Source organism: Eptesicus fuscus, chromosome 2 (genome assembly GCF_027574615.1).
Source record: "Eptesicus fuscus isolate TK198812 chromosome 2, DD_ASM_mEF_20220401, whole genome shotgun sequence".
NCBI classification, from domain to species: Eukaryota; Metazoa; Chordata; class Mammalia; order Chiroptera; family Vespertilionidae; genus Eptesicus; species Eptesicus fuscus.
In genome coordinates this window covers 99,006,152-99,034,089 of record NC_072474.1, presented here as the reverse complement: position 1 = coordinate 99,034,089, position 27,938 = coordinate 99,006,152, and the positions used below count along the sequence as shown (strand labels likewise).

At 35.5% G+C, this 27,938-nt stretch overlaps 1 protein-coding gene across 3 annotated transcripts in view; it reads left to right on the top strand.

Annotated features, from left to right (window-relative positions):
- Positions 1-27,938, top strand: part of PCDH7 (protocadherin 7) — a 431,945-nt gene that overhangs the window by 280,999 nt on the left and 123,008 nt on the right. Inside the window, exon 4 of one of the 3 annotated variants that reach the window (XM_054729604.1) lies at positions 2,938-3,068. The exons of the other annotated variants lie outside the window; for them this stretch is intronic. The gene's annotated coding sequence lies outside the window, so the exon portion shown is untranslated. Of the gene's footprint in view, positions 1-2,937; positions 3,069-27,938 lie in introns of those variants that run through there. 3 annotated transcript variants of the gene reach the window in all.

Below are 27,938 nucleotides of genomic sequence, written 5' to 3'. Positions count from 1 at the left end.
ACACAACAAACTAGTTGATTCTTATATTTCATCAGCACAGGCATTTAAATGATCTATGACCCTGGAAAATTGTTCTCTGAGGGCTTAAATTTGGCTGATGCTATACAAGACTTAGTTATGCTATATGTTTTTTTTTTATGTGGAAAAGAGGAAAAGGTTAACCTAAGTATGAGGCTGATTAAATGGGAGGACACAACTGTCTATTGCTTTCTTCTCATATCTTCTAGCTTACTTGTTTTTTTCTTTTGTCCTCCATTCTCTTTGCTCCCCTTCTTTTCTTCCTCCCCCCAAAAAAAGAAAAAAAGGAAAAAGAAACAGCACCAGGTTTACCTATATAAAATCTAGTAAAACTGAGTTTGGAACAAGAAAATACTGTATTCCAAAATGGTAGTTCTTAAACCTAGAAAATGGTGACAAAATGGAGGTGCTGTTGTCACTGTACTGGTGTTGGCTAATCTTCCCACTACGATGGCATGTTACATGTATTTTGGAATGTATCTATACACATATATACACACTTATGGTGACATTTCTGAAACTAAATAAATTAGATGGTGGAAGTAGGACCCTGAGTGGTGGTAGTGTAGAAAAAAGCACGTTGATGATAATGTGTAGCTAAGAATTATTTAACACTAATATACGCTATCATTTCCAAGGATTATAAGAAGGAAAGTTGACTAGATACTGAATCACCTATAACAAAAGCCTGTGGATAAAAAAAAATCATAAGACAATTATTGTGTGTTTGTAGGTTCGAGTTCTGAAACATTTTTCAGAATATATTTTAAAATTGGTTTAGACATTAGTGTAATTGTCTTATAATAAAACACTAAACATATGCTTATATATGCACAATAAGATTAAAAAGAGATTATATTATTATATATAGGCCATCCTATATAATAAAAGGCTAATATGCAAATCGACTGAACGGTGAAATGACTGGTTGCTATGATGTGCACTGACATGGAAAGCGGGCCTAAGCCGGCAGTTAGACATCCCCCGAGGGCTCCTGGACTGTGAGAGGGCGCAGGCCGGGCTGAGGGACCCCGCTGAGTGCATGAATTTTGTGCAATGGGCCTCTAGTCATATATAATCATTGTACAAGTACAGGCATATATATGAGGCATGCTTTCAGTAAATCAAACCTCAAATTTTGTTGAGCATCTGATTGTTTTTATCTATACAGTTAAATACTTGATGTGTCAGATGGTCATCATATATATGTATTTATTTCAATGGATAGACACTCAAACTTTTATTCAACCAAACAGCTCACACATGCATTTACCAGCATGGGTTTGAATTTGAAAAGGAAGTTAGAAAGCACGCCTACTAACACAGTTATCAAATCATGAGGTGAAGAAAGAAAGAGTGAGCTAAAACCTGATTCCAGACAAGCTGTTTAGAACAGTACCTTTTGCTGTTATTTTTATTGTTGCGAGTAGTTCAATAAATGAAGGGAAATTTTAGTATTATGTTTATATTTGATGTTGGGAACAGAAATATTTATCCCTACTTCTATGATCAACACAGTAATTATTTTCTTAACAAGTATAATATTGAAATCCAATTAACCAATTGTACACAACAACAAAACTAACAAAAGCATCCTTTGGACTGGACTATTTAAACTAATTATAAGCCCCTGAAAATAATGCACAAGTATGCTGAGCTAATATGATAGAATGTACTCGATTCTTTTAATATGTAGAGCAAGCTGCTTTGCTATTGTAAACTACCATAGCAAACACACCTTCCCCCACTTCCACCCCTACAAATTCTGTTCATCTGGCCTTTTTCTTTCTGTTTTTTTTAACCTCATAGAGCTTCACCAACGTACTTATAAGTGCACGTACATGAAAAATTTTACCAGAAAAATAGGTATTTATGTGGGCAATTAAAACAGGCATAATTTGGGTCAAAATTTACTTTTTGCAGTTTTGTCTCTCAAGGGGATGAAATGATAAGCATTCAGGCACCATGTGCATTTCACGCCCAGTACATGTTCACGCAGTTCCAAATCAGACTATAGCTATTTGCAGCAATGTGCATGACTGCATGGCATTAATAGCTCAACAGTTTCACTGCACTATTGACAGTGCACCAATGTAATGCAGACCTTTCTATTAAAAAAAAAAAGTAAATTAGCATAAATAAGGTTGCAAGAGTTATAGTCTCTCCTTAGATGGGTCTTGAGAATAGAGGCCTGGAAATTTGCAATGATGCTAACAAAATTAGTTTCTAAACACATAACTTGAATAGGAATAGAGATAAAAGCCGAAAAAATGAAAAAAATATCCTATTTTAAACCAATAACAAAAGTTCACTGAAGTAGAATATTTCTTTAAACAAAACTATGCTTTACCAATTCATGCAAACTGCAATTTTGGCATGAAATAATTGAGCTGAGGTAGTCTCAGCTCAATTTCATAGAAAAATCAAGGGAGAGAAGGATGTTTGTATCTGTTATGTTGATTCTGTCTATAGTTATAGACCCAAATATTTTAACGTGCGCATTCCTGTAATATCTGAAGCTCTGTTCCATTTATAATCATAATTCTCCCGCTGAGAACACGGCTTGTGCTGATGCCAGCCTGCGCCTCTCTCCTTGAGGTCAGAAGAAATGTAATTTATATTTTTTAATTACTTTAAACTTTTAGCTCTGAGGAGATGACTTTATCTTAAACCCTAACACTTCCATAGATAAATGCATCCCTTTAAGAATAGTAGCTATTTTCACATTATTCATTTACATGCAAGCATATTGAAAAGCTACCGCTGGTATAGAATAAATAAGTCTGCTTGTTTACAATTTATTTTAAAATACTTACCAAGTGTTTATGTGTCTTAAGCCTTTTGACCATCTCCCCACTTCCCTGCCAGAAGCATACCTTCATTATAATGTGTGACTTTTAGATTCTTTCTACTCTGCAGAGTTACCAAGGGAAAGATTTTACTTATAAGGACAATGAATAGATACAGAGTGAATCTGAAGTAGTATCTTACTGAGAAGCTTTCCTCTCTGCCAGGATGATGCCTGAAAGAAGCTTCTACACTGTAATCATTTCACCATTAAAAAAATAAAAAGTAAATTTTTTTTTCATTAGAAATTGCAACTGTCCTCAAGGTGTTGTACCCTTCATTTTTTCATTGCTCACACACTAGGGGAAACCAGTTACACGAATGAAGCAGGATTTCTTCTCTTTTGTAGAGACCCGGCACCGGTATCTTAGGTTATATAGACCAATACGACCATTCTCCTGAAACTCGTCTGAGTCCCAGAAGGGCAAATGTACACATCCTGCAAAGGTTTCAAAGAACTGCTTTATGGGCCTTAGAAACAAATGTACTTCACAACTGTTGGCGCCACATTTCCCATTATCTAGTGGCTGAGGGAAATCGTTGCCATCTGTTAAAAAATGGCACATTGGAGGACACATTTGACCTCATCCTGTATGTAATTGATGGTTATAGCCTATGTGCTGCCTTATGGTAAATTTTTTAGATGAGAGATAAATTGATAAGTAAATGCATAAATAATAAGAGATAAACCTTAGCCTAAATTTAAAAAATCAGGAAGAAGTCAGACATGCATGTGATAACTAATTCTCAATACAAGGCAACATATCCTTTATTTATTAGGCTATAGGTATAGGCAAATCTTATATAATCCTATATAATAAAAGGGTAATATGCAAATCAACCGAACAGCAGAACAACCGGTCTCTATGACACGCACTAACCACCAGGGGGCAGATGCTCAATACAGGAGCTGCCCGCTGGTGGTCAGGGCACTCCCCCTCAGCCAGAAGCTGGGCTCACGGCTGGCAAGCACAGTGGTGGTGGCGGGAGTCTCTCCTGCCTCCACGGCAGTGCTAAGGATGTCTGACTGATGGCATCCCCCCGGAGGGCTCCCAGACTGTGAGAGGGCACAGGCTGGACTGAGGAACAACCCCCCACCCCCCCTTCGGCACGAATCTCGTGCACCGGGCCTCTAGTATTCAAATAAGCTCTGAGAACGATTAACAAAAAAGTTTATAATGGCATTTTGTATTTATTGAACATATGAACATTTATTTCTGTAGGCCAGGCACTTTTGGTGTACTGTCTATTAACTCAATATTTTCAACAATCTTATGAAGTAGGAACTATATTATTCCCATTTTTAAGATGAGAAAACAGAATCTCAGAATGATTAATTAATTTGCCCAAGGGCACACAGCTAAATGGCTGAACCAACAATAAAAACCAGGCAGTCTAGCTTCAGAACACACGGGAAGAGTTAAAGAAAGGAGGGGACGAGTGAAACACAAAAAACCAAAAGCAAAAAATAAAATAAATTCCTAAACTCTTCATTGGCAAGTTCACTGTGTGAAATAGTATTGCTATGAAAACTGGGCAAGTCAGATTTCTGAGATTAATTTCCCCTTTCAAATGAGTGCAGTTCATCATACTTGGCCTACAGAGTACAGGGTTTCTTGAATTTCAAATGGTTTATTGTGTAAAAGAACTTGGTAATACTGCTCTGCTTTCTTAATTTTTTTAAGTGTTATACTTTACTATTTTTTAAAATTCTTTATTGTTTAAAGTGTTACATATAGTATTACATATGTCTCCTTTTCCCCCCACTGACCTCTCCCAGGCCACCCCCTACCACCACCCCCAGCACATTCCTTCACCCCTCTAGTGTCTGTGTCCTTTGGTTATGCTTATATGCATGCATACAGTCCTTTGGTTGATCTCTTGCCTCTCCTCCTCCCCTGTTTTCCCTCTGAGGTTTGAAAGTCTGTATGATGCTTCTATGTCTCTGGATCTATTTTTGTTCATCAGTTTATGTTGTTCATTATATTCCACAAATGAGTGAGATCATGTGATATTTATCTTTCTCCGACTGGGTTATTTCACTTAGCATAATGCTCTCCATGTCCATCCATGCTGTTGTGAATGGTAACAGTTCGTTCTTTTTTACAGCAGAGTAGTATTCCATTGTGTAGATGTACCACAGTTTTTAATCCACTCATCTGCTGATGGGCACTTAGGCTGTTTCCAAATCTTAGCAATTATACATTGTGCTGCTATGAATATAGGGGTGCATATATCCTTTCTGATTGTTGTTTCTAGTTTCTTGGGATATATTCCTAGAAGTAGGATCACTGGATCAAATGGGAGTTCTATGTTTAGTTTTTTGAGGAAACTCCATACAGTTCTCCACAGTGGCTGCACCAGTCTGCATTCCCACCAGCAGTGCACAAGGGTTCCTTTTTCTCCGCATCCTCACCAGCACTTGTTTGTTCATTTGTTGATGATAGCTATTCTGACAGATGTGAGATGGTACTGCATTGTCGTTTTGATTTGCATCTCTCAGATGATTAGTAACTGTGAGCATGTTTTCATATGTCTCTTGGCCTTCTGTATGTCCTCTTTCGAAGAGTGTCTATTTAGGTCCTTTGCCCGATGTGAGTTGTTTTATCTGTTATTGACGTTTTTGTGTGTGTGTTTTAAAATGAGGAACCAAGCGTCTCTCCAGCTATTTACTAGTATAATGGGGAGGTTTGAAAAGCTGGAAGCCATGCTATTTTGCATTTATGTGCTATGAGCCTTTCCCCAGCCACAGGGGTGAGCACTAAGAGGGATGTGGATGGAAGGGAATGCACTGATCGGAGTGGCCACAGGCACAGCCACTATGCAGGGGAATGAATGACAGCCGCCTGCCGTCAAATGCTTCTTTCACTCCAGGAAATTAAAAAAAAAGTCATTAATCAATATTGTAGCACTACCTTTATTCTAAAAAGGATACTTTTTGAAAGGAACAGAAATAGGTTCAAAATAGGTTTTCTATGTGAAACAGGGAAGCAAAAAGTATGCAAGGACTTTCTCTCTAATAACATATTCTGTTAGGTTATTAGCATACTATGATTTCAAAAACATCTATGATTTTTTTTTCATTTTTTTAATATTACTTTGTTGAGAATCAGAGGAAGGAATTTTACTATTTTATGATTAGAAGCAGGAACAGGGCCGATGTATATATTTTTGTAAAATAAACATAGCACACAGGCAATATAATATGGTAACCACCAGCTAACATATGGCTATTATTTTATACTAATTAAAATTAAATAAAATTTGAAATTTAGGTGTGTTTTTTTTTGTTTTGTTTAAATTTATCTTTATTGTTGAAAGTATTACAAATGTCTCCTTTGTTTTTTTGTTTCTTTTTCCTATGGATCCCTTCCATCCTACACTGGCCCCTCCCAGGCCTTCACCATACTATTGTCTGTGACCTTGTACTATGCATATATGCATATAAATTCTCAGTTAATCCCCCCCATCTTTCCCCCACCCTTGCCTTCCCTCAGGAATTCATCAAAAATGTAGGTTTCCATTATTTATCACCTCAGAAAGTTCTGGTTGGATGGTGCTGGTATAGAGTTGTGTGGTAAACAAGTCAATCAGGAATCTAATTTCCTGAATTCCAGTTTAGCTTCATTACTTACTAGTGGTGTGACCTTGGCCAAGTTCATCTTGAGCCTTCTGCTTCATCTGCAAAATGGAGATAATAATAATACCTATTTCATATACTTGTCTTGAGAATTAAATGAGATAATATATGTAAAGTACTTAGCTCAGTGTCTGGCACAAAAGCTTAATAAATGTTGGCTATTCTTACTAGGAACTAGACATTTTTTAGAGTCATTAAATTAAATATCATTGATTAGTTAAAAAAAATCAATTGCACATCCTAGGATTAAAATCAATCAGATTATAGGCCCCTAAAAATTGAACAGTAACATTTCACTTCCATATATTCAGATCTTTTTGTCCTTTTAAAAAGGGATTTGAGGCTATTAACACATTTTTTTTAAAAGACAAATGACACAGAACTGAAAATGATGAACCTAATATTTGAAAGTTAAAGCCAAAATTGTTTAAAGGGGGAAGAAGGGAGTTAAAAGAAAACCAGAGTTAAATCAAACTATTCCAATCTTAGCTGAGGCTCCCGATAGCTGTGGTCAAAGGAAGACATCTATTGAGGCATAGCTTTCTTTGTGTTTGCTTTTAATTCAGATGAGATCCACATGGATGTATGAAAAGTCCTGAGATGTATTAATATACAATGTGAATCCTGCTTAATTCTTCATTAAGTAGCAGAACCTTATAGAATTGGTAGAAAATGTCCTGCTACACAAAGCTATTTTAATAACCTATTATATTTCTAAATTTTTTAAAAAGAAAAGCAGATAAACCCAATAGGCCCTACTAATCATCTAGAGCAGCAATTTTTAACCAGTGTGCCAGCAAGACTTTTTAAAACAAGCAATATTTGACTATTTAGTCAGGTGCATTGACCTATTTTCCTATAGATTGTCAAATAATAATAATAATTAAAAAAAAAACACAACACGAGAACAGCCAACACAATAATAGCAGTCTGGTGTGAATGAATCAAAATTATGGCTTTTTAGGGGTCAGATTGTTAAAATAAAAAATATTGGTGTGCTGTAGAAATTTAGTAATTAGTAGATGAAAATGCGATGTGATGAAAATGATGGAAAATCTCTGATCTAGGGGAAAGCTAGTAGAAATTATCTTAGGGAAATCTACACTGCACGCTTAGGGGTGGGGCACTCGTATAACATAGAGGTTACAGCACTAAAGGCAATTCTCACTGTATGGACCCAGACTCGCTCCTACATTAGGGGCTGAGTGACTTGGAAAACTATGTACCCCTCCTTGTCTCAGTTTCTCATCTATCAAATGGAGCTAATAATTATAACATTCTCTGGAGTTTTTGTGGATAGTAAATTAGCTGGTGCTTATAGGGTAGACTGCTTGGTACTTAGTGCACATACAATACATGCCGTTTTTTATATTATTCAACAACTTTGAATGGCTGACTGAGTTTGGAAAAACTCTATTTATTCCTCTATTTTTTCCCTGCAAATTTTGTGTAGAAGTAAGCTTGTTGATTGCATTGTGAAGATTATCACAGTGTGAAAGAATTACACTATAAAATGTTAATATAAGTATGAACACTTAAGAAGTCCAATTTTAATTTGCACATTTTTCTTTAAAATGTTAGGTAGTATTTGTGTGTGTTTTGATGCAGTTTCTAGAGGGTATGTGGTTTTTGGGGTGTGTTTTTAAAAATATTCTGGCAATATTGAATAAATAGTTCATATTGGCAGAGTTTTTCAGCTTCAGGGGGGGAAAAGGACAGAGAGTATATGCTAATGGAAATTACTTAGAGAAACCTGAGTAAATCTAGTAATTGTGTGCCATCTGTGGTAAGGAAATTAAATAGTGCACTTAAAGTGATTCAATAATTAAATATGTATTTATTAAATCATTTGTAATAGCTTTAGTGTATGACCTCAGGACTCAAAGTCAACCTCACGGTGATTACCCTTGAAGCTTCATTGAAAAGAGAATGACAGAATCAGCTTTCTTGTCTTTATTGCCTGAACACGCTTTACCTTGAAGCCTCATTGTGAAAGAAACTTCCCTGCTGCTCACTGCCTTTGCACGCTACTTAATCTCTGCAGCATGACGTGGGGAGGGCGTTGCAGGGGGAGAAGGGGAACGTCATGAAAGTTGATAATAAACAGAAACAGTCAGAGAATTACCTGTGGGCGGCGGCAGATGATGGGATACTGAGACAGAAGGCAGGCACTCTGCACAGCAGCTGGAGAGGAGAAAAGGTACATTAGTCAAATGAGTTATGGAAAAAAAAAAAATTCCAGCGAGGTGCTAACTATTTTCTTTACACTAGTCAGTGTTTTTCAGACTTTGAGATATATTTATTAGTTGTCCATTCTTTTGTTAGTGTATTACTTAGGGAAACATTTTCAAATTTTAGCTTTTGGCATTGTTTCATCAAACATAGACTGGTTTAACTTGGTTAAAATGAATGATTTACTTTGAAAAGTCACATTCTCACAGATCATGGCCAAATGTTTGGCTTATAAGTCTAGGAATTAGCCCTCTGGATGCATGTTCTTTTTTTTTTCTTTCCTTTTTTTTTTTTTTTTTTTGTAAGCTAGGTTTCCTGGGCAACATGATGAAAATAAACTACTACAAACATTTTCAAATTAATATTACTATCTCTTTCTATTTCTGAATTTCTCTTGTTAATTCACAGAGTTTCCCCACTAAAGAATAACAGCTGTAAAATATCCTTAGAGGATCCAATTTAACCTCTTTGTCCTATTTTCTAAAACCAAATGGACCACATTTTATTATCCTAACTCCTACACCTACCTATTGCCACGCTACTTAGTCTATCCTTTTCCTTTTCTACAGTTCAGTAAAGTTTGTATTAAGGAACATCCTCAAAAAGTAATTTGAAGGGAAAAGTAAGGTAACGTAGTTCTTATTTCTTCTATTTTCAACTTCAGCTCTTAACTTCTTTTCACCACATTCTCAAATGTACAGGGTTATGTAATTTTAGATAAGTCCCTTGGCCATTACCTCCTCTGCCACACTCTACATTCCATCAAATGATAGACCAAAGCATTTCACACCTGCACGTAGTTCAGTCTAGGTGCTTTGATGGTCAAAACAGAGAGATATTTTGGAAAATCATTAACATATAAATGAGAGGCATTGAAAATGAACCTAATTTCCTATACCATTGGTTCTATGCAATTAAAATATAAAATATTAACATCAAAACATTGTAGAATATCTAATATCTTATAGATTAAGATGGCAGATCAGCTTTCCTTAGGTAATAAATTGTCAAACATACCACTTTCACAGAATAACATTTATTTTAGGCCATCTGTTCCACTTGCTTACACTTTTTGGTGTTGGAAAGCTCAGTCCAATTAGTGGAAATTGTGAAGCAGCTGTTTGCAATGTCTTAGAGAAATAGAATGTTCTAGAAAGTAACTGATTCACATGAAGATGGAAGGGACACAGGCACACACGTAGACATTGTATGCGTATTTTTGTTAGTATGGAGAAACCACAAAATCTGCATAAAGCCTGCCCGGAGTCAGAGCAGAAACCACCAGCAATTATGTCAATTTCTTTAGAGACGGGGAAGGGAGAGGGATAGAGAGATAGAAACTTCTATGAGAGAGAAACAACATTGATCAGCTGCCTCCTGCACACCCCACCCAGGGCATCTAGCCAGCAACCTGGGCATGTTCCCCTACCCAGAATTGAACCAGTGGCCTCTTGGTTCCTGGCTCACAGCTCAACTGCTGAGCTACACCAGCCAGGCTAAAGTTCTGACCACTTTTAATTGAGTACAGTTCCAATCACTATGAGAATTAGAGACTTGTCATTAATTTTCAATTAATCATATTGTTGTCAGGAAATGTTTTCCTGTCTCCCATCTCTATATCCCTGATATATGGAACAACTATGTATTGGGATATTTTCAGAAAATTTATTTTGGGCAGACTTCCTTTAAGATTTTCTCTATGCTGAAACAAATCCCACCTTTCATTTTGCCAGAAGTACATTACTGTGGGTGCTAGAGAGGGAGCTGAATAGTTGTTATGCATTGACTGCTGAGGTCAAGATGAATTTTCAAGTAAAACTACAGAAAGCAATTCTTAGGAGGTAAAACTTTTTTTTTTATTGAAAAAGGGCCAAAGGTGAATATTTTGGGGAGCTTAGATAAAAACTAGCTTCGACATTTTTGAATTATACACTAGGAAGGAGGAGGGGGAAATGAGTTGCAGCTGAACCATAAGACTCTAACAGTTTCTCATGCCTGCAAACTGCCTTGTAGTATAAACCTCAAACTTGGAATATTGTCCTTCCTATTGTATTGAGAAAAATGTATTGAGAGCAGAAGCAATCCACATTCACATTTATAAAGCTGTGAGGGTTTTGAAATTCATGCCTGGATGAGCACCATATAAGCATTTTTCTTGATTTCTCAAACCAATCTTGCTGCTGTGGGACTCTATTAAGAGTTAGGAACCTACGGGAAATGAAAGGTTTAAATGTAAATAACATGTTTGTGCAAACCCTCTTTTGTTTAGGCCTAATGGAGCATTCATTTGCTTGTTTCTGTAATTCTTTACTCTTCTTTGCTTTTTAAAGTTAACATTTTACTTACTGATTGCAACAGGTCAAAATAAATTATCTGAGGTTAATTAACAAGAATTAACTTGAACTTGATCTGATTATCTCTCCTGTTTGACATCATGAGTTAGAAGTCAAAATTACATTTTTAGAAGCCCTCTAACTCAGAGCTCATGCTTTTATATTAAAAACATGTTTGTCTTTCACCTACCATAAGAACAATATTATTAAGCATTCTGAAAAATAATTTGAACAGATAATTTATCTGATTTTCAACTCCTGTCATATGCTTCAAACCAAGACATCTAGGAGCATGTTTAATCAGGCCTCTCCACCCACAGGAAGTAATAAAGATAGCTCTGGCAAATAGAATTTGATAATTTTGAACCTAATTTCTCTATCTGTATTTAAATACATTACATGATTAAAATGATAATTCCAAACTTTAGAGCTATTTGGAAACACATGTATTATGTTGACACTTGAGGCCCGGTGCACAAAATTCGTGCACAGGTGGGGTCCCTAGTCCTGGCTGGCGATCAGGGCCAGCCTGGGCCTTCCTTCCCCCAGCTGCTGGCTGCTGGTCGGGGCCTTCCTTCCTTCCATGCTGTCCCCTGGTGGTCAGCACACGTCAAAGCGAGTGGTCAAACTCCTGTTTGGTTGAACTCCTAAGGGGATAATTTGCATATGAGCCTTTTATTATGTAGGATGATACAAAATAAATGCAAATTTCCTTCTCTTCCCTGATAAATACGTGGAAATGTATATTTTTCTTCATATCTAAATAGCTGAGTTCTTTTCTGTCTTGGACATACACAGAATATCAAGCCCATTATTTTTTGTGTGGATTCTGATAATACCAGTATATATCCTATCTCTCTGTTAGTCATTGTGGCCAAAATAAGTTAATAGTGGACAATAGTTCCATTGACAAGGACAACCATAAGGTCAAGGCTTTGTAGCAGGAGTGGAACATATTGGTAGATTGTTCATCAAAGAAATCAAATAGGAAGATAAAAATGCATTAAGCCATTTTATAGGAAGGCGCTAAAGAACCTTGCTGCTGTAAGAAAGTGTATCAAATTGCTTTTTTATTCAGTATGGAACTGAAATATGGACACTTGGAACTTGGTCTTTTGTAAAATTCAGCAGGGATCTTTTATTCCTGATATTTGGTTCCTTTCCAAGCATGTGTCTGGTGAAGCAGCTTGAATTACAAGCTAATAAGTGATACTTTTAATCGACTCTCAGGCTTTAAAATAACTTTTTCTTTCTCTTCTTCTTTCCTTCTTTTCTCCTTTCCAGTCAATTACTTTCTAATGTGGCACACATTTTAAATCAGACACTCTGCAACAGCCTGAGGTAGGAACCATAAAATGATCACCACAGAGAAGAGTAGGAGCAAAAATGGATTATTTAAACATTTTTAAAAAGTGAATTATCAGGTGCAGTTTAGTCAATTCTCAACTTTATAGTAATTATCTATCAAGTAACTACCACATTTCAAAATTATAAATATTATTTCTTTTCTTAAAAGTAATATATGAGACTATACTAGTCAAGAAAATTTCCAAACCACATGTAGAAAATGGAATATATTTTCTAAGTTTTTGGAAATAGTATCCGCACTATATAATGATTTCTTAAGGCCTACTTTTAAAATGATAATGTAAGTTACATTAATACAAAGGAGGTATTATTGTTTATCAGTGAATGCTTGCCTTTTTGTTAAATATTTTAATTATATTTACTAAAAACAAATTATAATTTTTTCAGTCAAATAGTCAAATGATTTAGCAATATTTTAGTTATCTATAAATCATCTTATTCGAAACAGTGGTTATAGTTTAAATCTCAAAGTTTTCATTTGAAGTTGTGATGAGTGCATTAAAAGCTGGAGAACATAATCTCTTGTCAGATAGACTTTGTTTTTTATCCTATTTATCTATCTATATATCTATCTACCTATCTATCATCTATCTATCTAATCTATCATCTACCTTTTCTCCTTTCTAATGTATCTAGATATATATCATGCTCTTTCTCTGGGAAAGTAGACTATAAATATAATATATACAGAGAAATACTATTACTTATTTGTCACATAAATTCAATGTTTTATAATTACCAAGGGCAGGGAGGGTCCTGTCTTGGAGAAAATAATTGGGTATTTCTGGAATTGTATGATTTACATGTAAAAGAAATGAGAATTTTATAATGGCCCTGTCACATAGAATTCTATTCTGTTACATTAGCATTCATGTTATTTATAACCTCTTGTACTAGTAAGTGGAACAATTTTTTTCTGGGGATTTCCAGTTTAGGCTTGGATTTGCAAGTAATTATCTCAGGAATTTAGGCTAATATTTGCAAAGGAGTAATACAGCAAAGAAAACTTTATGAAGATTTCTGAAACAGAAAACATGATATTTTAAATTATGATTTGGGGGATGGTAAATTTGTTTTCAGAGTTAAAGTACATAATATAGTGTAAACTTATTTAAAATTCTGCTTGACACAGAATTGAAATATGGACACTTGGAACTTAGTCTTTTGTAAAATTCAGCAGGGATCTTTTATTCCTGATATTCTCTTGCTATAGAAAAGAGGAAGTGGCCTATTTAAAATTTACAGCAAATAATCTAGCCAGACAGAAGGAAAAAAAAACAGGAACAAAAGCATACTATGAAAATGCTTGGGATGCTGCTTTTATAGATATATTTAACTTGAGAATCATTTAAAAAGGAGACATTTAATAATGGGATATACATGACTCTTATTTAGAAAATTACCTGAAATCACTACTGTAACACTTCCCCAAAAGGCTTTTGCTAATGTATTTTGAAATTATTTGTTTCTGTAGGTAACCTATTATACACAACTTTTATTATACCTAGTGAGATTTTTAGATAGGAAAAAAGAAAAGATAAAAACAGAATATACAAAAGACAAAAGAGAAGTGAAGTGGAGAAGGAAGGGAGGGGAGAGGAAGGGGGAACAGAAGAGATGACTGATGGGAATGGAAGGGAAGGGAAAGGAACATATAGCACATAGGCTAGTTGAAGAATCACACATTTTTTTGCATTTCCACATTAATTTTATCTTTATAAAATGTATAGCTGAAACATTAAATGAGAACATATTTTATTCTGTCACTTCCTAATGAAATACAGAGAGCTGTAAAACTTGAGATGTGTAATGAATTTCTTAAGAAGGTAGTAATATAATTTTCTTAAGTGATATCACAGGAAAATTTCCTTTTAGTCATTTTGGGAAGTGGATATCATTTAGTTTTCAGGTAAATGCCACTTTAAAGAAGCCTCAATGGCCGCTCATTAATTTCATATCCTGTCACCTATTTTAACTTCTTGTACAGGATCTATCACTATGTGTTTATTTATTTGTTTTTATATGTGTCCCCGAGACTAGAATGTAGGCTAATGAGAGAAATTGTCTTGCTTGGCCTATCGAAGACTATCTATATTTATTAAATGAATGAACAAAGTAATAAATATTTAATTTTAAATTTGACCAAGGTTTTTTCAATAACGATGTATTTTGCCATGTCATCCATCATAGTACCTGGGGACCCTGTGTGCACCTGAATGCACACATTGATGACTGACTCTCCAGGTGTGCAACGAGAAAGTTTTGTAGGTTGTATACCTGCTCCCTTTTCATAATAGCAATGGCTCCCCTTCATGCCCCATCTTCTGTCAGAAAATCAGAATGCATAAACTGGGTGAACTTCCCTTCCAGTCACTTTATTGTGCAAACAGATGCAACCTGGCTAGTCCAGATTCACATTTGCACCTTGTGATGAAATGCCAAGTCCCTGACAGTTATATGATACAGCCTCACAGTGTGCACTGCAAATACCCAGGTGATGCTTTAAATTTTATTGGCATAATAAGTGATATGTCTGTCAAATGAAAGCATGTAATACAAACTCTACAGTACTTTGTTCTTATCAATCAAGAATTACCATGAAAATATGTGTATAATAACATATTTTTTCAAGCATGACATTGAAAATCACCGTGCCTGCATTAAGGCCCAATTCAAATTCCATCTCTCCCATTAATTCTTCTAAAACCTCTCACTTCCCAGAATCTGTTTCACTCTCAGCTCCCACATAAGCCTTATCCTGTCCTGCATTATATCACTTAACACATTCTTTTCTAGTAGAGTAAAACTGTTCGTATGTGGGTCCTCTCCACCTATATTATAAATCTTCAAAGGTAGTGACCATGTTCGTTTTAGCTTCTTCCTACTCAAACTACCTAGCATAACGCCTTCTCCGCTGTAAGATCTCGAAAAACAGCTAACTGAAGTTTTTAGATCATCTGTGTAAGATCAGGCTTCAGATAATACATAAAAGTTCAAAATCTAGCAAATTTATTTTAGAGTCAAATATGTTCATTATGTTTATATATGCATTTATTAATTTACACAGATTAATTGTATGGTGTGTTTACAGTTACCTAGGCACATAGCTTCTGGCAGCAGAAGAGGATGGGCCTGGGGTGATGGGTGTAATATAATGTGTTATGTTTAATGCAATAAACTGTTCAAGGCTAACATTCTACCTGCCAAATCCAATCATTACAAAAATGTAATGAAGTGGTTTTTAAATGTGCAAGGATATTAAAGTAACACCTATTAAAGGCCAGTGCTCAAGTTTTCTTTACAATTTCAAGTTAATGTGTCAATTCCCAAATGACCCAAAGAAAATATATACTTATATCCATAATTGGTAATACAATAACTACACATTCATGAATATTAGATTTCAAGGGTGATAGGGGTCTTTAAAACCACTTTATAGAGAGAGTGTTTTGAGTATGAAATAGGGTTTAAAACATTCTTCGGGGCTTTTTTGAATCATTCTTTCTGAAAATTGGCTCCTGGTATTTTTACGAGCATATGACTCACTATAGGAGCTTGCAAAGCAAGTAATTGAAAGACAGCTTTTGCTGACAGAACTCCACTATTAATTTTATTAGGCAGGAGAAAAGAAAGAGCCATCCTTTGAACCTATGGTTCAACAATGGGTGTGTATTGAACAACTCCAAGGGGTTTCATTTGCATAGAGGACAAGGTGACCTTGGAGCCATGCAATGTAGCAGCTTTGGTAGCAAGTGACAGCTGTCAGGAGTAGTATCATAGCAAGGTGAGGGGGATTTGTTGAAGAAATTATTCTTTTGTCTCATATAAAATTAAATTTAAAAATACTTAGAGTTAATATATAAGATAAGTTAGTTTAAAAACTCTCACATGAACTATCTCAATGGAGTGTCTCAAGGTAATTAGTTAAATATAGGGTTGGTTTTGTAGTGTGTGTGGGAGGGCTGTGTGTGTGTGTGTGTGCGTGTGTGTGTGTGTATTGTATTCCATTTGTTTACAACATTGAGCTTCTAGACCATGTATGACCTATAGTTTATTTAGCTAATTCTGTGATAATTCATTTAATAAAATTAGTTAGAAATGTGGACATGTGGTATGAGAGAGTCTGGCTAGGTGGTGCACATACTGTAAAAGCTATGCAGTAAGGAGTTACTGTGTGCCTACTTCTAGACATAGTCTAGATCTTTTTGTCTTCCAAAATTCTACTTTTAATTATATGTTTTTTGGATATATTTAACATGAGAGATAATAAGTGATTCATAGAATGGAATTAAGTGATATTTTTAAACAATTTAAATGCATTATATGCATAGAAGTATGAGGGTTATAATGTAAGGTCGATGAGGGCGAGAGCCTTGTTAGCTGTGCTCATTCATATATATGCAGGGCCCATATGTATATAACATATAAACTGTCCCAGCACATATTGCAGAGTGGGACCTCAGAGTCACTAATTGCCTGAATGAAGATATCCTGAACAGAAGAAATTAAGTATAACATCTTTACTTTTCTGGAGCTTATGGCATAAAGTTTCAGCTACCAAATGAATTAATAAGTGAAGTCGCTTAGGGAAAATTCACTTCACACACACACACACACTCACACACACACACACACACACACACACACACACACACACACAGATAAATTAGACTCAATCAGACATGGATAGGGATGTGTAAGTAATGCATTTCATCTGACACCCAAGTGTAAGCTCTCACACACACAAAGTTTACATAATTATTAATCAAAATATAGCACTACGCACATCACCACTACCAAACAATAACAATGATTGCACACACACACACACACACACACACACACACACACACACAAAAGTGTGGTTGACTCTTTTGCTGTAGTGAGGACAATATTGAGAAGAGAAAATTAAAATTAAAATCATACTTAGATAAAGGTGCACACAAATAAATTTGTTTTATGGTTTACAATATTTTGATACTATCCTTGACTATAGGTACAATGTTGGTCAATATATAAGATACTTGTACTGAGAATAATACAAAAGTGTAATTACTAATACAAGAGACTTTATTTCTTATTCATAATAAATACAATAAGACTTCTACCCAATAATCTTATTGCAATAAAACTTTCCATTTACCTGAGTAACTTAAAGCCAATCCCAGCTTTGTTTTAATTAGAAACTAGACTGGTTTAATAATTCCAAGATTTGTAACATCAAAGTATGAAACTTAATCTTTCAAAACTTTGGCATTGATGAATATTTGAAAATCTTAATTAACTTGGTGGAAAGGCTGGAAAAGATTATCAGCATGTGGTGATTGACAGGATAATGAAATTTTTTCCCTATAAAATTCTGATACATTTAGCCTGACTTGGGCTTCTTCCTATATCATCAGTTATCTGTTATTTTTAGTTCTGCTGAATCAATTCCAGGAAAATATTCACCAGTGTAGTTTGTGATAAAATAATAGTATTCTGATAGCAAACAAAGGTCCTGAACGTAGACCAAATTACAAGTATAGATGAACTAAGTTCGTTCCAGACAACATTCTTAATTCTGTCCAACAATTTTCCTCCGAACTACAAATGTGCCAGTAGCATTTAACTACTGCTTCACCATCATACCCTTACCTTCATATCATAGCACCACCCTAGCAATTTTCAATTCAGGACCTATAGATGCTTATCAGCCTATTCTTTTCTTGTTATAGTCATTTACAAACTCACAAATATAAGCAATGTCTTGAAGCTGTGCCCATTGTATTCTGAATTTTCACAAGAGGCTTCTAAGTCAGGTATGTTCTGGTAGCATAAGAAGTTTGAGTCCAAATCTGCAATCACTCAGGACCCCTACAGGAGGCTCTAATCGAAATCCACGGAGACCTTGGTAAGTGCCTAAGAGATTAGCTTCTGTTGTGTTGTGCTAGGAGTGGGGAGCTGGAGGTTCCCATGAGAGAAGGGGAAGGTGGACAAGCAGGAGGAAAGGCAATTAAGGGAGTGGCAGGAGAAATCCTTGAAGGGTTGTTTCCTTCATTTTCATAGTAGCTCTCTCTGGGAAGTGGGATTCCTGGTAATTTTCACTTTTAAAACTACTTTTTAGTGTTGTTTGAAGTTTTACAAGTGAATACATATTGAATTTATAACCAGAGATAAAAGCTTTCATCTTGAAAACAATCTGGCTAACAAAACAGCATAACCGGTTTTTAAAATCAGAGATAACTGCAGCTTGGTGTTAGTTAAAAAAAAAAAAAAAGTTAAATGTATCTACATGTAAAAACTACATAAATAAACCCCCAAAGTTAATCTACCTTTTCATTTCAGTATTATAAACACCAATGAAGATCTGCATAACCAGTGGATCTTTCCTTAAAATATCCATATGCACGTCAGAATGAATAGAATTTCTTAATGAGGATTCTAGCGTTCAGTAACTCTGAAACATATAAAAAAAGGAAATATTTATCCTGTTATTAGTATTTCAATTCAGTGTATGATTGTGTGTGTGTGTGTGTGTGTGTGTGTGTGTGTGTGTGTGTGAGAGAGAGAGAGAGAGAGAGAGAGAGAGAGAGAGAGAGGGACAATTTAGAGATGCTATCTATTGAAACATCCTCTAAAATATTATGGGCAAATCACGCTCCATTTCATAGTTTACCAGTCAATTTGGGAGCCACTGCAGTTGTTAAAACCTCTTAAACTCTCTCTCCAGCATCCAGTGCTACCTTTCAGAGCACAGAACGCAAAGGACAGGGAAATACTTGAGGATAGGTTTGCAGCGGAGGTGGAGAGTCAGAAGCTACATTCTTTATCTGCCATAAAGTGGCACAAGCTGTAACTCCCCAGTGGTCTTGGTTTAGTGAATTAACAGTAGGCTTCTGTCTGCTTCACTACAAGTGCAATCCGGGACTCATTACAATTATTCACAGCAACGCTAACCATTTGTTGGAGTAATGCAGGGCTGTACATATTCCCACTGTGAAATCTATGTTTGAACAGGATTCACATTGATTTCTACCCACTGATTGTGTGCAGAGATTCTCATCCAAATTGATTATTTTTTTTCTCCTCCTCCCTTCCTTTGCTTTCTGAATGGTGGAACTCAAGCAAGACATGTGTCTTCTGTGGACTACATTCTTTTTTTCTATGCTACATTTCAAAAAAAAAGAACCATTTAGGAAAGTATTCTGATAAATGTAGAAAACAAACAAATAGTTCATACATATTTAATCAGGCTGTATGATAAAACCATGCCTGGAAAAAGAAAAAAAAAATCTTGATGTAAATTGCCAGTTTTCTCAGACAAGTAATGGGTGTGAGCAAGGGGTCTCCAAACGCAAAGGGCCCAGAGAATTGGGTGTCCTTACTTCTAACTCATTAAGACACCTTCAATTGTTTTTCAGAATGAGCTCATGCAGCCCCGAGGGAAATGCATGACTAACATGTACTAGGTTCATCACCGTGCAGACAAAAACTAGTAATTTCCCCCACTCCCCTTGTAGAGATGTTTTGCGGGGATTATCTGTGATCAAAATGGGTAAGAAAAATTCCTAATCAAATAAAAGGAGTATATAACTTAGAAAAAAAAATTCTGAAGTTGCAATGGTCAGCATGAGGCAACTGTTGTAATGAATAGCCCCTGAATATTAGTGATTTAACCTAATACACTGACTTTTCAAAAGCTTAGAACATGACTGGCCATGTTCTGCTGTGTCTTTCCGTTGGACTTGGTGACTCAGGCTCTTTCCATCTTGTAGTTTCAGCCTCTCCCAAGAGCTCGGAGTCCTTTCAAGTCTTCAAGGACATACGGAAAGAAAAGAGGAGCAGGGCCTATGCTTTCCTTTCTTTCCTTTCTCAATGCATCAGTTCTGTAAGGGGCACCTGTCTCTAGGCCCCACATCGCATTAACCAGACAGTCAGATGACTACATCCGATTGCAGGGGAGCTGGGAAATATGGTGTAGGTTGGAGCCCTGGAAGGATAAAGAATTGTTTGAATGAACATCTATCTAGTTGCTAATACAGGAGAGAATTCATTAAAAAGTTATTTGTTTTCTTCAGGATATAAAGAGATACAAAATAGTAACAAGGATGGTCATCTTTAGTTGCTTTGAAATTACCAAGTGCGTGTGCCTGGGATTAGGAAGCTGACATTTTATTTTGTTTAATGGATGGCCTGGAGAGAATGATTTTCATGTAAAGATGTAAAATATAGAATATTTCTTTTGAGTTACCTTCTATAAAGTCATTGTTTAAACTGGAAAGGCTTCTTGACAGTTAATAGTAATGAGTCTTTTGATTTCTGTAGCAACAGACTCTGCTTATGGCTGACTGTGTGCAGGTAACCTTGGGCATTAATGAAAATTTTTTTGGTTAATCCTCACCCAAGAATATTTTTCCATTGATATTTAGAGAGAGCGTGGAAGAGAGAGGGAGAGACAGAGAGAAACATTGATTGGTTGCCTCCTGCATGCACCAGACCAGGGCCGGGGAGGAGTCTGCAAATGAAGTACATGCCCTTGACCGGAATCAAACCCAGGACCCTTCAGTCTGTGGGCTGATGCTCTATCCATTGAGCCAAACCAGCTAGCTAGGGCTTACTGATTTATTTTATTTATTTATTTATTTTTACAAATCTCATGTGTTCCACATGGAAAACAACCGGGTTTATTGATAAAGATATTCTTGGCAGTGCAGAGATTTTTGTGCACAGTTGATGTCTGATTATTTTTAATGGTAGAGTAGGTAATGACTTTAAAAATTTACACTATAAACTCTAAAAAATCCCAGTGTTTAGTTTTATTGTGCATAATGGTGCTTACTGTGTCATTAAATCTATTTAGGTAAATGAAGCAAAACATTTTCTGAAGCATGGTGGGAAAGTAGAAGAGTGCATTAGGATTAATGCATGGCTGAATATTTCATATGTTTCTTGTGTGTTAATTTAACACAAACACACTCTTTGAACAAAGGCAGACTTGGATGTTTAAAACAAGTGCAACCCAGACATTTAAACTGTAAGTCAGATTTATCAGCTTGAGACGTCAGTGGAACTCTTCAATTCTCTCTCATTCCTAGGCTTCATTTTCCCATAGAAAGTAACTTGAAAATACTTAATTCACCTTTATTTTGATGATTATTGGTTACAAATTGTTAGGTGTAAACTATGGAATTAGGCCTTCAGAGAAATACAGTGTTAAATCACACTTGGACGTTGCCTTTCAAAAAAGCTTACACATAGTGATGGAAATAGTGGCTAAGCACCATAAGCTGTAACAGAAGGTAGCTCTGAGATGTATGATGAGGAAAACGAAGCTACTGGACCAGGAGTTAAGAAGAGAGAAAAAGATAGGGAAAATGAGGAGAAATATTAGAGAGGAACTGTAAGTTTAAGAAGACAGGTCAATGGAAGTAAAGTAATCAGGAAAACAATTATTGGAACAAGAGACTTGAGTGAGTAGAGTGATGCAAATGATAAACAAAAAATAGAGAGTGTTTGCAGTAGAGGTTGAAACACGACTTAGGGAATGTTACAAGACATGTCGGAATTTAAGGAGATGATGGGCTGGATGGCGAGATGAAGGTCTAACATCAGAGTGAATTGACAAGGCCGAGGTGATTGGAAATCATCTTTCTCACCCTTATTCAGACTTGATTATTGGCAAGGCCTGTAGCACTATTTTCATGGAAGCTGACCATGGTTTGAAATGCTCCGGAGGTTGTAAAAACATACTGTGGAACTCAGCACAGACTCCTGCATGTATTATATATTTCACTATCCCTATTCCTATCCTGACACCTAAACCTCCCCCTTCTGAGAGAATTGGCAGGAAGAACAAGAGCATCAGGGTCAGCCCAGTATTGAATTCGAACTCTATCATGAATTAACAGTATAATTTCCAACATTTCTTTTCCTCAACCTAAATCTACTCTTAAGTAAAACAGAGGATGATTCTTAATTTGTAGATCTATTGTTAGGATAAAGTGAAATAATATGTGTTTGAGTATAGTATCTGTACTCCTCTCATCATATCACACTTATTTTTCACTTTCTGGACTCCTTGGAATTATATGCTGTTAGCAATATTACTCAGCAAGGAAACATATTTTTACTTAATAATTATTAAGTAAATTCTACTAGGTACTTTGGTTTTCTGTGATTTTTAAAAAAATCTTAAGTTGTATAATAAATAATTTTACTAAGAAATAAATTTACTTATGATACTGCTAAAATGTTCTTTTGGTGGGGTGGGCAGCTTAATGAGATGCACGATTCTATGTCATTTTTCTCTCCAGAGGCATATAAGTAAAGGAAAAGGTTAACAAAATTTTCACAGGATTTTCAGAGAAATTGCCTCACATATAGGACACATTGCATTTAACATCTTGCATAGCATCTGTCCTTAATTTTCAGCTCTGAAAAGCTAAATGAAATGGCCATTAGTGTACAGACAGCATTAGGAGAGTGACTGGATTCTTAATGCAGTTTTAGTAAGAGTTGGAAGGAATCCTGACTCTGGCAAAGAGTATAAGGATTTTGGAAGTATTTTTCTTTGCCTGTCATTTGGCTGAAATGGTTTGATTCTACTTAACTTGGATTCACAGTGTTGTATTGTTCTTTAAGTACCAAGCAAATCTAGGAGATTATTTCTTTCCTAATTATCCTAGGTGGTTAACAGATGAACAAAGAAAGAGATGTTTCCATTTGTCTATTATTTAATAGAAAATTTCCCTAAAACCTCTCTATTTGCACTATAATATACAGCCCCAAATGTGTATTTTTAAGTTCTTTCCCCAATATATTAAGTTCTAGTTTCTCCATTATTTCATAGTTTCTAAGCCCAGTGATTATAATTGAGGTTGCATTTTGGAACTTCAGTCTTTGTGTAGATAAAACTTAATAGGTTTCATGGCACCCACTGAAAATATGAATGTTACAACTATCCTTTCTGACTAAAATCTTTGCAGAAATCCTAGAAGTTTTTAGGACCTACAGACCAAAATAGTAATGGTGTTTAACAAGTAACATACAAATATTTTTAACAGTCTCTCACGAGGTATAGATGTTTCTAGAATTTTACACAATTATAATTACTGGTATCTATCAACTAATTTACCAAGTGCTATTGTGTGACATGTCCTATACTGTCATTACTGAAATTCCAAATAGCATGAAGATTTCACTGGTATACCAAACTGTTTGCCAGAATTATATCTGTATTAATAATTCATTCACCATCTTATATTTTCTCCCTTTATGCCGGGTCTTCTATGAGATTATTCCTGCATTCCCTCCAGTCCTAGAATTTTACTGAATTCTCTTTCTAAATGCAATTTTATTTTCCCCTACGTTTGTACCACTCGTTGTGCCTTTGATATATTTAAATTTAAACTTCTTATTTTGATGTGGGAGTGAAGTAACAAGAATTCCTGAGGCTATGATCTGAAAGACAACAGCCAGACTCGCAGCAAGAGAAGTTGAGATAACAACAGTGGGCACACCAAAATGAGCATGCTGTTACGGCACGTGTTCCTAGTTTTATGAACATATTATGGAGCTGACAGATGCTATGATAAATTTGTATAAAGACATTGTCGGCAGCATAATTTTTATGTATTCCCTTTAAAGCTGTAAGTGTATGTGTCTGTGAGCAAATATGTATTAGCATACGTGCCGTTCTGCCTGCCTCGTTTTCTTTTTTTGGGACACAACATTCTGCCACCTTGGCATCCCACAGAATTAAAACGTTTCCACACATCACTGATAGTTGTAGCACCTCTTATTTTCGCCATAAAAATATGTTGTATTATTTAGCTTCCCTTTGGAAAAAAAAGCAAAACATGCACACACAAACACACAAACACACACAAACTTGTGTTCTGAGACCTTGGCCTAATGTCACTGGTCTACAACATTAAAAGAAATACATTCAGGGATGTCTCAGAGCTGATTGGTTCAGGTTGATTCATAATTTGGTTAATTAATAAAAGTAATCTGTGTGGTAGACTTCTCCAAAAAAGCTTGCATATTAAATACAAGTGAGAGTGAGCAACTAATATTTATTTCTAAAATTTTTTTAAAAGCTATTCTAATGCAACTGTTGCACTAGAATTCTCTACCGAGTCCCACAGAACATCCGTGACTTGCCATAAGGAAACCAAGCCCAGCTCTGCTGACTGTTAAGATAAATTTATCTTTTCCAGACTCAATTCTTAGTGTCTGTCTGCTAAGTCTTGATGAAGTAGCTAAATTAATCCCCCCAAGGACTCTTCAAATTGCCAGCTGAGCTTCCTTGGAACCCTCTTACAAATAGTCATTATGTCCTCTGTGAAGAAAATTTCACTTTGTATTTGATCAAACACCTTGGTTGTTTGAGTGTTGATAGAGAATCCTATACCATTCTTTACTGTAGTCTACATTACCTGTATTCTTTTTAAAATTTTGAAAAAATCCCCTAGATTTATTTTGTATGTATGTGTATATATGTTCATTTATATATGAATAATATTCACATATGTATTCGTGAGTCTTAAATAATATATTTTATTATTAAAATGTGTTATAAGGAACCATTATAAGCTTGGCTCTGATTATAGGATCCATTTAAAATATGTAACATTTTGCAATGTGAGCAAACTTGCTTTGTATCAATCCTGCTTATTCTTTATTGATATTTTATCAACTTGATTCAATTTAATTGGATAAATGTTTGAATTCCCTGGGGAAATTAAATTTGCTGATTTATTTTTAGGTATAGCATCACTTTTTGTATTTAGATGACTTATTAATGGCCATGATCATTTATGCCTTTCATAACTTTTAGTTTTAATTAAATTTTTTAAATATAAGTAAAGTACTCTAGAAATTATTCTTAATCCAGCCAAATCATTTTAGTAGTATATGTATGATACTGGCTTTGAGTAGCTTAACATAATGTCTACTAACATGGCTTTAGTGTATTGGGATACCTTAAAAAATTGATATGATATGTAGTATTAGACATAAGACTATTCTTAGAGTAAAATGGCTTTAAGTATGGTCTTTATAAAAGCCATTTATTTCTTATTTTGATGTTTATGCAATACACTGCACTCAAATTTAATTATTTAAATGGGGAAAATCTCCTTTAAAACAGAAGAGAAGAAGATAAATGTTTCATTTCAAAATTACTTCCAAATTCAAGATTAATATTAGTTATTTAACTAGATGTTTTAATTTTACCCTTACTTAAAATATAGTTATTCGTGATGGATAACACATGAGATGAATAACATTGAGAAATGTCCTAATCTTGCAAAAATAAACTAAGACTGCTTATTATAGAATATTCTGAAAATTGGCAAAGTGTAACAGGTATGGGAAAAATCCTTGTGTCACAACATAAACTACCACCATGATCAGAAACAATCCCTAACTGGCTGTGTGGCTTTGATTTATTTTGATAATTGACTATGCCCAGAACAGCTAATAAAGTAGGTCTATAAAAATGTTGTAATTTGGTCCAGGTGGCAGTAATTTTCATACATGATTACAAAATTTTATCTTCTACCCCTTGAAATGTAGCAAATATAATATATAACTTTGATTTTAAAGGCCTGGTTAATTCATTTTGCCATTAATCATTGGTGTGTTTTTGTGACCAGGAGAAAACAAACCCAAATGAAAAGCACGACAACTCTATTTTTTTGCTGTAGAGATGCTATGCCTATTTTTATTAATGCACCATCAACTAATTATAGAATAAGAGGGATAGTCTTCATCTGAAGGTTATGTGTCTCAAATATGAAAACAGGCAGTGTCGGAAATGTCCTAGACATCCAGACATTCAGAGTAGGTCTCGGCGGCGGGGAGCCCCCGGAATGTAGAATGAGGTCCTTTGTGTAGGATGGATCCTGAGCAGAGGATGAAGATGTGGTATCTGCCGGCACAGCTGGGGGTCTTGAGGAGACCCTATCGGGGGACCACAGCAGTCCCTGAGTATAGCACCAACAAACACTGGCTCCTCGCTCTAGCAAGGAAGTTCATGGAGAACTTCAAGTTCAGACATATTTGGGTTTGCACATTAGCTCTTCCACCCTTAATTCATATTACCAGAGGAAGTGGTTCAGAACCCTAACAAGTCTGTAGAATGCCAAGATGGGGAACCTGGACAAATTTTAGAAAACCCAGGCAGGCAGATAAGCCTCTCAGTGAAGGTCTGACACCAAATAACAGGCCCTAAGCACTAGGCTGAAGTACAAGCATAGAACTTAGTCCTTAAGGGTCATACTTGGGTATAGGCAAACCTTGGTGTCCAGGTAGTTTATAAGAATAAAGAAAGAGAAACCAAGACTAACGCAAAAGCAGTTTAAAAAAACAAACACCCTATTACAGTGGGAGCTAGGACTTGAAAAAAATGCCCAATTTTCTAATCATGCATTAGTCAGCTTCCCAAAGAACCCAAACTGTGAGTTCAGTATCTCTGACTGATGGAGAGGATGCACTGAGTCTGGGTTGGGAGTGTGTGTGGTGGGATGTCGTTCCGTGGCAAGATTGCCAATTGTACTCACTTGTCGTGTAAATCCCAGCCTTGTCACATCGTCTCAGCCATCCTTCAATGTATCCTCAAATTGCTTTGTCTATTTTCGGACCGTAACCTAGAGCTAGAGAACCCAGGGTCACTCATCCTTCACAAGTGTCAATTTCAGTAGAGGGAGGTTTGAAAGCATCATTCTACCAGTCCACATCATTTTTCAAAAGTCTTGTCTGTCCATTCATTTTTTATTTGATTCAAAATTTCATTCATCCTGTTTGTCTTCCTTTTCAGACTTTAGTTCAGGAATTTCATTAAGGGAAGTTATGCTTCCTCACAAATAATAGAGAAAGACACATAGTTATTTGCTCTACTACCTATAATAAACTAATGTTTTGCACTTAAGAATTCTATCCAAACACTAGCCAGGCTTAACCACAGACTTAGAAAGAAAAAAGATAAAAAGGAAGAAAAAGAAGTTAATATTTGTTATCCAAATTATTTGTTTTCAGGATGAGAGCCAAGATATATATATAATTTCCAAGCAGCATAATTTTATCTTATTTTAAATTGTTGGTGCTTAGAAAAGAACAACTAAAAAAAGACTAAAGTTTCAGTAAATTCCAATTACTTATGGCTTAGCAACAGTAATTGAAAATCTAATTTGTTTAGTAATGAACTTTATCTGCAGAGAGAAAAGACAACAAGACCATTATGGAATTCAGCAAGAATCACTTACTCTCCAGTTTTAAGAAAAAAGAAAATGGAGTGGGGTGGGGAGGGGGGTGGACTAAAACTTGTCTGTACCATTTTTCAGATCAGTTCATATTAATCGTATTTTGGTTTTTTCAAAATCTATAGTACAGACAATGATGTAGAGTCTAAGAACACTCTGATGATAATAATATTGGATATTATATAACAAATATATGACAATTTCTGAGCAAATAAGAGGTATAGGGACTTATCCAAAAAAACTGTCTTGGAG